The sequence below is a fragment of the Eubalaena glacialis genome, chromosome 2 (assembly GCF_028564815.1).
Source record: "Eubalaena glacialis isolate mEubGla1 chromosome 2, mEubGla1.1.hap2.+ XY, whole genome shotgun sequence".
Classification (NCBI taxonomy): domain Eukaryota; kingdom Metazoa; phylum Chordata; class Mammalia; order Artiodactyla; family Balaenidae; genus Eubalaena; species Eubalaena glacialis.
In genome coordinates, this window is record NC_083717.1 from 118,409,546 (window position 1) to 118,418,811 (window position 9,266).

The 9,266-nt window shown below is 36.7% G+C and overlaps 1 pseudogene; it reads left to right on the forward strand.

The window, feature by feature from the left end:
* The first annotated feature begins 5,856 nt into the window (after window positions 1–5,856).
* On the forward strand, window positions 5,857–6,801 carry LOC133085320 (olfactory receptor 11H6-like; annotated as a pseudogene).
* The last annotated feature ends 2,465 nt before the right edge of the window (window positions 6,802–9,266 follow it).

The window sequence follows — 9,266 nt, forward strand, 5'->3', positions numbered from 1 at the left end:
ATGGAATACTACTCAGCCATAAAAAGAAATGAAATGGAGGTATTTGTAATGAGCTGGATGGAGTTAGAGTCTGTCATACAGAGTGAAGTAAGTCAGAAAGAGAAAAACAAATACAGTATGCTAACACATATATATGGAATCTAAGGGAAAATAAAGGTCATGAAGAACCTAGTGGCAAGACGGGAATAAAGACACAGACCTACTAGAGAATGGACTTGAAGATATGGGGAGGGGGAGGGGTAAGATGTGACAGGGTGAGAGAGTGGCATAGACATATATACACTACCAAATGTAAAATAGATAGCTAGTGGGAAGCAACCGTATAGCACAGGGAGATCAGCTCGGTGCTTTGTGACCACCTAGAGGGGTGGGATAGGGAGGGTGGGAGGGAGGGAGATGCAAGAGGGAAGAGATATGGGAACATATGTATATGTATAACTGATTCACTTTGCTATAAAGCAGAAACTAACACACCATTGTAAAGCAATTATACTCCAATAAAGATGTTTAAAAAAAAAAAGAAAATTACAGGTCAATATCTTCAATTAATATAGATGTAGATTGAGTTTTAAAATTATTTGAACAGGCACACATGGAAATTAAACTGAATTTTTACCCTTTCCTTACATATCCCATACTTTCCATTTGCATAGAGAACGCAGTGGTTTCTTAGCACAAGTTTCTTTCATAGAGGAAAAGTAAATGTGTGACGTATTCCCCCAAGCAATAGTAAAACTCACAGCTTTTACTGTTATTGCTTTGTGTAAACTGCATTTGGCATCCTTACCTGGCATATAATCTTTTGGTTGGGGCCAGTGTTTTTTACAGTTTATAGGATTATTATTTTTGGAAAGCAAACATGAACTTATGAATGTCACCATAACTCTCCTGTAATGTTAACTTTGCCCAAGGACTTAAGTGGACTTATTTGTCATTCTGATTTACATAATCCTTATATCACATAGGGAGCATTGCCAGATTATATGTGTGGATTTATATATAATATATGTGAAAATATGTATAAAACGCATAAGTAGACATGTCAGCAGTATTTGATCCATTATACAAAGGGTCAATTTACGAGATGAGGGTACAATTTTATAGTATTTTTTTTTCTGATTCAGATCAAGCTCTACCTTTCTCTGTTAATCTGTGTGGAAGACAGAAAGATTTGAATTGGAATTCTATCAAATGAAAATGATTTACACATTCAATATACAAGCCTATGTACCCAACTATATTTATATTTATGTTTATGAGAATAATATTCATACCAATCAACACTGGTCTGTAGTTTTCTTTCCTTTTGATATCTTGTCTAGTTTTGGATTCAGAGTAAAACTAGCCTCATAGAATGAGTTGGAAGGAATACTTTTTCTCCTTTATTTTTGAAATCCTATTCTTCAGTTACTACCTCTTTTGTCTTAAATATATATTTCTTAGTATGCCATTTTAATTCCCCCTTTGTTTCTTTTGCTACATTTTTTTAAGTTATTTTCTTAGTGGTTGCATCTTAACTTAAAACAATCTAGTTTGAATTGGTCTGAACTTAATCTCAATGGTAAACAAAAACTTTGGTCCAATATAGATCCTTTCTCTCCCTTCATCTTACTGCATTTGTCATAAAAATGACATCTTTACATATCATAAGCTTATTTGCACAGTTTTACAATTATTGCTTTATGCAGTGATCTTTTGAATCAGGAGAGGAAAAGAGTTACAAGTAAAAACACATTTAGATTTTATTTTATATTTACCTTCACCATTATCTTTACTGGTACTCTTTACTTTTTTGAATAGATACAAGTTACTGTCCAGTGCCCTTTCATTTCTGTCTGAAGGACTCCTTTTAATATTGCTTGTAATGCAAATTCACCAGCAACAGATTTTCTGTTTTTGCTTATCTGAGAGTGCCTTAATTTTTCATTATTTTTTGAAAGACAGTCTTGCTGGATATAAAATTCTTGCTTGATAATTTTTTTCTTTCAGACCATTTGAATGTGCCAACCCAGTCCACATCTGGACTCCCCTGAGGTAAGTTTCTATTAACTGCTGTTTTTTCCTATATATGGGCCATATGATTTCTTTGCATGTCTCTCTTTATTTTTTTTATTTAAAACCAGATGTTTAAAAAAATATAATGTGGAAACTCTGAATATCAAATTTCCCTCACTTCTCCAGGTTTTGTTGTGATTATTGTTTTTGTTGCTGATGATGTTGCTGTTTATTTATTTAATGGCTTTTTTTTTTTTTAACTAATTCTGTGAAGTCTGTATCACATGTTATGGAGAGCTACTGAAGTCTCTGCTTGGTTAGCTTAGTGGTCAGATCGTGATTGCACAGGAGGGAGAACTTTACTACATATCTGGAGATATAGATATGGATATAGATATACATATAGATATATTAAAGCTCAAAAGGGTTCCTCAACTCACTCCTGTTAAATTCTGCAATTTAATACTTCAGTTCAAATATCAGAAACATCACATTTCACCCTATGAAAGTTAAATAAATTCTTTGTTCCTAATGATAATTTTGGCAGAAATTAGTGTCAAGAAAATTCTTTGTGCCCTCAAACACCAAACATTTTAATGAATAAATCCTTCTGAAAAACTTGATGACTGTGCATCCTAGAATATCAATTTTTATGATGGAAGAAGTGATGTTACCATTTAAAAGACAAAAAAAACGCTTCTACCTTACAGAAATGATACTGAGAAAATGAGCAAGTTCAATTCATAGCCCCCGCAAAAAACCTCTTTTGTCATTGAATGATATGTAGTCAATAGTAAATTGCTAGCAAGAGTCAGTCTCATTACAGATTGCTCCAAACCAATAACAGAAAAAAAACATAGTTAAATAGCTGATCTAAATGCATACATACCCATGTGCATATGCACACACATGCAAGTAATAAAAACAAAGGGGTTCAGAAGTTTGAGTCATCTCTCTCAGCAATTCCTCACTTAAAAGAAGCAAGAAAATTTCTTCTTTTTAAAATTGATTTATTTATTTATTTTTGGCTGCATTGGGTCTTCGTTGCTGCGTGCAGGCTTTCTCTAGTTGCGGCGAGTTGGGGCTACTCTTTGTTGCGGTGCTCGGGCTTCTCGTTGCGGTGGAGAAGCAAGAAAATTTCAACAATCATGTCAACTTTCAGGGACATCTACTAAACACAGTTTGAAATACTCTAAAGGGTTAGATGGAGAGGAATCTTCTAGAAGTTTGGCATTTCACCACTTGCACCATGGTCTCCTGGGAACTGCTCACCATGAAATGATATTTACTTATCACTACCATGCTAGAAGCACAGAGCTGCCCCAGGAGAGAAAGCCTTTTACCAAAAATCAAAAGGGAATAATCCTTTTCAAGCCAGAGTGAATCAATAGGAAAAAGAATGAGAACTCTCATGACGTAACTCTGATAGTGACAAATAAGAGAGTCCAAAACTTGTAGACAGACTCAAAAAATGAATAAAATTGAATGTAAAGGAATAAAAGATAAACAAAAGCTTCATGTTCTAGCTAAGCTGGTACTGCTGTAGTGTTTGCACCATCATGAGAGTAACCTGTCCATAGGACAAAATAAACATCTGCTCTAAAAATAACATGAGATGATCATTCACTACTGGAGAAGCTGGGTCCCAAAGGCCAATTAATGGACTCCTGAGGGAAGGGAACATTTCGGATACAATTACCAATCTTCCCCCATAAATTCTCACTTTTGGAATTCATAGGAGACTATCTCCCTCACGAGGAATAAAACAGGTTTCAGAGCAACATAGATAAGTCTCTGTTGTACAGCAAATATGCCAATTTCTTTCCAAACCAGTATTGGTGTCCAGCAAGGTTAACCCTCTCTCTTGGCTGTTGGCTGCCAAGGATGCCATGCCCTCCATCTTGCCTGCCTTTTGCTGCAGCAAAAACAGAAGATGACAAATCAGACCCATGAGTTCTATGAGGAGATGTGTTCAGAAGAGGTACAAGTATAGGACAGCTCTTAGGTGTTCATTTTAGCTTTGCCTTCTTTTGTGTGGCTGTAAAAATAATAGCATCTCAAGTTACATGAATTAATGTAAGGAGATTCATCCTTACAACTAAGAGAGCTGTGAATCAGTGAAATGAGGGAGATGACAATGAGGTAAGAGCCTCAATGTATATAAATTCTGTTCTTATTAACCAGGAGTTGTACCCAGTCAGAACCAGGTCTTTGGGTGAACAAAGAAGTTAGCAAAGTGACATCTGAAAATAACTGACAAAGCAGCTATGAAGAGCAGGCAGAAAAAAAAAACTTCAGTTTTTTTTAACCTGTGTTTGGCTCTGCCACAGAGCCGATGATTGTCTGCTGCCTCTGCAAGGAGGGAGAGCAAGGCGATGACTGAGTACTGAATACACGAAATTATTTCTTGCTATTTTCACTCCTTCCTCATGGTTACTTTGGCTTCTGGGTAACTCTCAATTCCTGCTACAGAGGAATTATTCACAGCTTTTGCTGTGCCATATATGATCTATTCACAGACTGAAGAGGAGCCTTGCAAGGAAATGTGACATGAAAAATTCTGAATTTCTCTCATCCTTTGTGTCACTAGTTGCAATCATCAAGATCATCCTTAAAGCTATGACATTATGTGATCTGGAAAGTAATACATTTTATAACTAATACATAAATAAATATTCTTAGCTAGAATACTGTCATTGAAAGTTTCTGGGTCCGTATTCTGCACTTACATTTTCCTGAATAAGTATCATCACTCAATCATGTCACTTTGGGTCATTTTGGCACAAGTGATAAGTGTCCCTCACTAACAGAGGGGGGTCCAAAAAATAAGTTAATAAATTAAGACCAAATGACTGGCAACAGAATCAGGTGATTTCAATGGCTTTGTTTTTGCTTCTCTCACCATGGAAGTCACACAAAGTTCAAGACTAACTTTCACCCAGAAAAAGAAGCTCTTAATCCACTTACCAAAACAACCTTGTCCAGAGGGGCAGTTATGGCTCCCACCACTGTCCTTGGTTCCCAGAGATCTCTGCTTATGAGTATCTGACATTTATGATCCTCTCCATATATCCATAAACTACAAGAATAGCAGCCTTTCTAGGATTCCTGACATCTCAGGCAAAAATCTCAAAAGTCTGTAATATACCAGATCCATTGCTCACTTTTTCTGTATTTTTCTGGTTTCAACATAGACCAAGATTTTACAGAAGTATTAAAACACCTGGTAAGAGATGGGACTATTATGTAGATGTCTAGACTTTCAAAGTTTCCTTGAGTTAACAAACCATGATGAATACTGCAGAAATGATGGTAGATCTGACATTTCTTGCCTGGGTTATCAAAACACCTTAAGAAGCTAACACTTATAACTCCAACACTGATCCAGAATAAAAGTGAAATGCACTAATTTCATTGTGTTATTTGTTACCTTTCTCCTCCTCTTGTGATGCCTAGCATTTGTGTCTCTAATTCAAGAGATCCACAGAATTGAAATTCTGTGTCCAATATTAAGGGTCTATATATCTTATTCTATAGATACAAATATAAAATGTTCATACCTATTTATATTTTCAAGTACTGTCATTAACCTTCTCCAAGCTGCTTATTGCATAAGATCCTGTCTTTTGCTGGATCTGAGAAAATACTGAAAGAGGAATGAGAAAGTCCAAAATTCAAAGTCTGATCATATAGAGCATTCTCAAAGTTTGACAGTCTTCAGCAGTATAGTTACATTATTTGTTTAATAGAGTAATAGAATCTGAGGGACTTACGGATCTCTGAAAGGAAATATTCCTGAAGATTAGAGAATAAGGTCATCTTTGTCACTGTCATTCTTTCCTCTCCACCTCTTAGGAAGCCATGAATGTGTCAGAAGTCAACACAGGACTGAATTCATACTCCTGAGTTTTCCCTGAACTAGAGAGGTTCAGGTCCTCCTCTTTGTGCTGTTCTCTATGTCTTACATCCTGACACTGATTGGGAATGGAGCCATTGTCTTTGCGGTGAAGCTTGATCACAGAATTCACATGCCCATGTACACTCTGTTGGCAAACTTCTCATTCCTGGAGATTTGTTACATCAACACCACTCTTCCCAATATGTTAAGGAACTTCCTATCTGAAATCAAAACCATCTCTTTCACTGCCTGCTTCCTCCAGTTCTACTTCTTCTTCTCCATGGGCGTCACTGAGACCTTCTTACTGCCCCTCATGGCTTTTGATTGGTACTTGGCCATCTGCTAACCTCTCCACTATCCTACCATCACGAACAGCCATCTCTGCATGAACTTGGTGGCCCTCTGCTGGGTAACAGCGTTCCTCTGCTATCCAGTCCCTATCTATTTTATCACACAACTCCCCTTTTGTGGCCCCAATACTATTTGACCATTTTGTCTGTGACCCTGGTCCCCTATTGGTCCTGTCCTGCACCCCTGTCCCTGGAATTGACCTTTCCTGTTCTCTATTGAGCTCTCTTATTATCTTCATCACCTTCTTCTTCATCTTTTGGTCCTACACTCTGGTTCTCAGAACAGTGTTGCATGTCCCTTCAGCCGCTGGCAGACATAAAGCCTTCTCCACCTGTGGTTCCCACCTGGCTGTAGTGTCTCTGTTCTATGGAACCATCATGATGATGTACATCAGCCCAACCTCTGGAAATCCAACTGGGATACAGAAGATTGTAACTTTGGTGTACTCATCAGTGACCCCACTTGTAAACCCGCTCATCTACAGTCTCCGGAACAAGGACATGAAAACTGCCTTGAGAAAAATTCAGATGTGCACAAAAATTAGCCAAAGCAAATAAGAGCTCATGAGTGAACCAAGATCACAATATTTTTTCCTCATTTCTATTCCAGCTTAAAAAGTAGGTCTTTACCTACTGGCACCTCGAAACACAAACCCAAATACATCTACTTCTGCCTAGTCAAGTATGGACAATAGTACAACCAATTAAACCAGACCTTACCTTCAAAACAGGACTTGACAGACAGTAACTTGAATTAAATAACCTGGATTTGAACTTTAATCTCTTCTCCTATCCTGACCGCCCATAACTACTTGCCCTTTTATCTGTGATCACTCTCCTCTATTTTGTGCGTACATTCTTACACTTGGTTTCTCTGGCCTAATGATCTCTGCTCTACTCCTAGTAGAAGAGAAGAGCATACACACTTTTTAAGCTGAGATTAAAGGAAATTAGTGCCAATCAAATCATAATTGAGCCAAAATTTTGATTTAATTGACATCCAAAGACTAATAATGATCTAAAGCACTGCCTATTTCATAATTATTTGGGGAGCTCTTTAAAAGAATAGATTCCAAGGTCTTTCTCCAAATCTCCTAATTCAGAATATAAAGTAGACCCCAGAAATCCCTATTTTAATGCTGCCCAGGTGATTCTGGCGCATATAGACCAGCACCAGTCCACACAGTGATCTTACAGAGCCACTATTTTAAATAAATATGTGACATAGACAGAGAAATAAAAATCTTATATTAGTTGGGAGAAGTGAAAGAAGTTACAGGGAGTATATAGGTAACTCAAACACTCGTGACAGTGGCAGTAGAAGTTTCTTCTCCTGCTTCTATTTTCAAATCCTCTATTTATTGAATAAGAAATATATTATATTCTTCTTACCTTTTCCTACCTGTGCAAGATAATTAACATACCTGGAAATAGGTTTACATTTAAAAAGAAGATTAGCATGTAGTGGCAATATACTTTCAAGTTAGTTTCAAGTGAAGAAAGGTTGAGCTGAGCACACAGGCCAAAATGGATCATATGGTAGCTCTATTTTTAGTTTTGTAAGGAACCTCCATACTGTTCTCCATAGTAGCTGTACCAGATTACATTCCAACCAACAGTGTAGGAGGGTTCCCTGTTCTCCACACCCTCTCCAGCATTTATCGTTCATAGAATTTTTATTTTTTTTGGCTACACCGTGCAGTATGTGGGATCTTAGTTCTCTGACCAGGGATTGAACCCATACCCCTTGCATTGGAAGCACGGAGTGTTAACCACTGAACTGCCGGGGAAGTCCCAATTGTTTGTAGATTTTTTGATGATGGTCAGTCTGACTGGTGTGAGGTGATACCTCATTGTAGTTTTGATTTGCATTTCTCTAATATTTAGTGATGTTGAGCATCTTTTCATGTGCTTTTTAACCATCTGTATATCTTCTTTGGAGAAATGTCTTTTTAGATCTTTCAGCCATTTTTTGATCGGGTTGTTTGGGTTGTTTTGATAAAGAGCTGCATAAGCTGTTTGTATATTTGGAGATTAATCCCTTGTTGGAGAAAACCATAATTCGAAAAGTTACATGCACCACAATGTTCATTGCAGCACTATTTACAATAGCCAGGACATGGAAGCAACCTAAATGTCCATCAACAGAGGAATGGATGAAGAAGATGTGGTACATATATACAATGGAATATAACTCAGCCATAAAAAAAAGAATGAAATAATGCCATTTGCAGCAACATGGATGGACATAGAGATTGCCACACTGAGTGAAGTAAGTCAGACAGAGAAAGACAAATATTGTATGCTATCACTTACATGTGGAACCTAAAAAAAGGTACAAATGAACTTATCTACAAAACAGAAATAGAATTACAGATGTAGATGATAAACTTATGGTTACCAGAGGGTAAGGGGGGTGAGGGATAAATTGGAAGATTGAGATTGACATATACATACTATTTATATATAAAATAGATAACTAATAAGGACCTACTGTATAGCATAGGGAACTCTACTCAATGTTCTGTAATGGCCTACATGGGAGAAGAATCTAAAAAAGAATGGATGTATGGATATGTACAACAGATTCACTTTGCTGTACACCTGAAATAACACAACATTATAAATCCACTATACTCCAATAAAAATTAAATTTAAAAAAAGGAAGGAAACAAAAAAAAGCCAGTGATTCTAAGATACCGAGATGAAGACACATGCAGAGGAATTTTATGACAGGTCCAGGTGATTTGACTCAACTATTTGGTCATAAATGAGTTAGTCACTTGGCATCTGGGGTTGATGCATTTCATTCATTCATTCAATAAACATTTATTTACCTCTTTGATGTGCACTGGGTTTACCTCTATGTAGAAGACTAAGTCCAAGCCTTTGTGAAACTTACATTCTAGTGAGGGAGACAGATAAGAAGTTAAACACATAAATCTATAATTACGAATTATAACTACCAATTCCAGTAGTTATAATAAATGTAAAAACAATAAAGGATAAAGAAAAAGAAAATT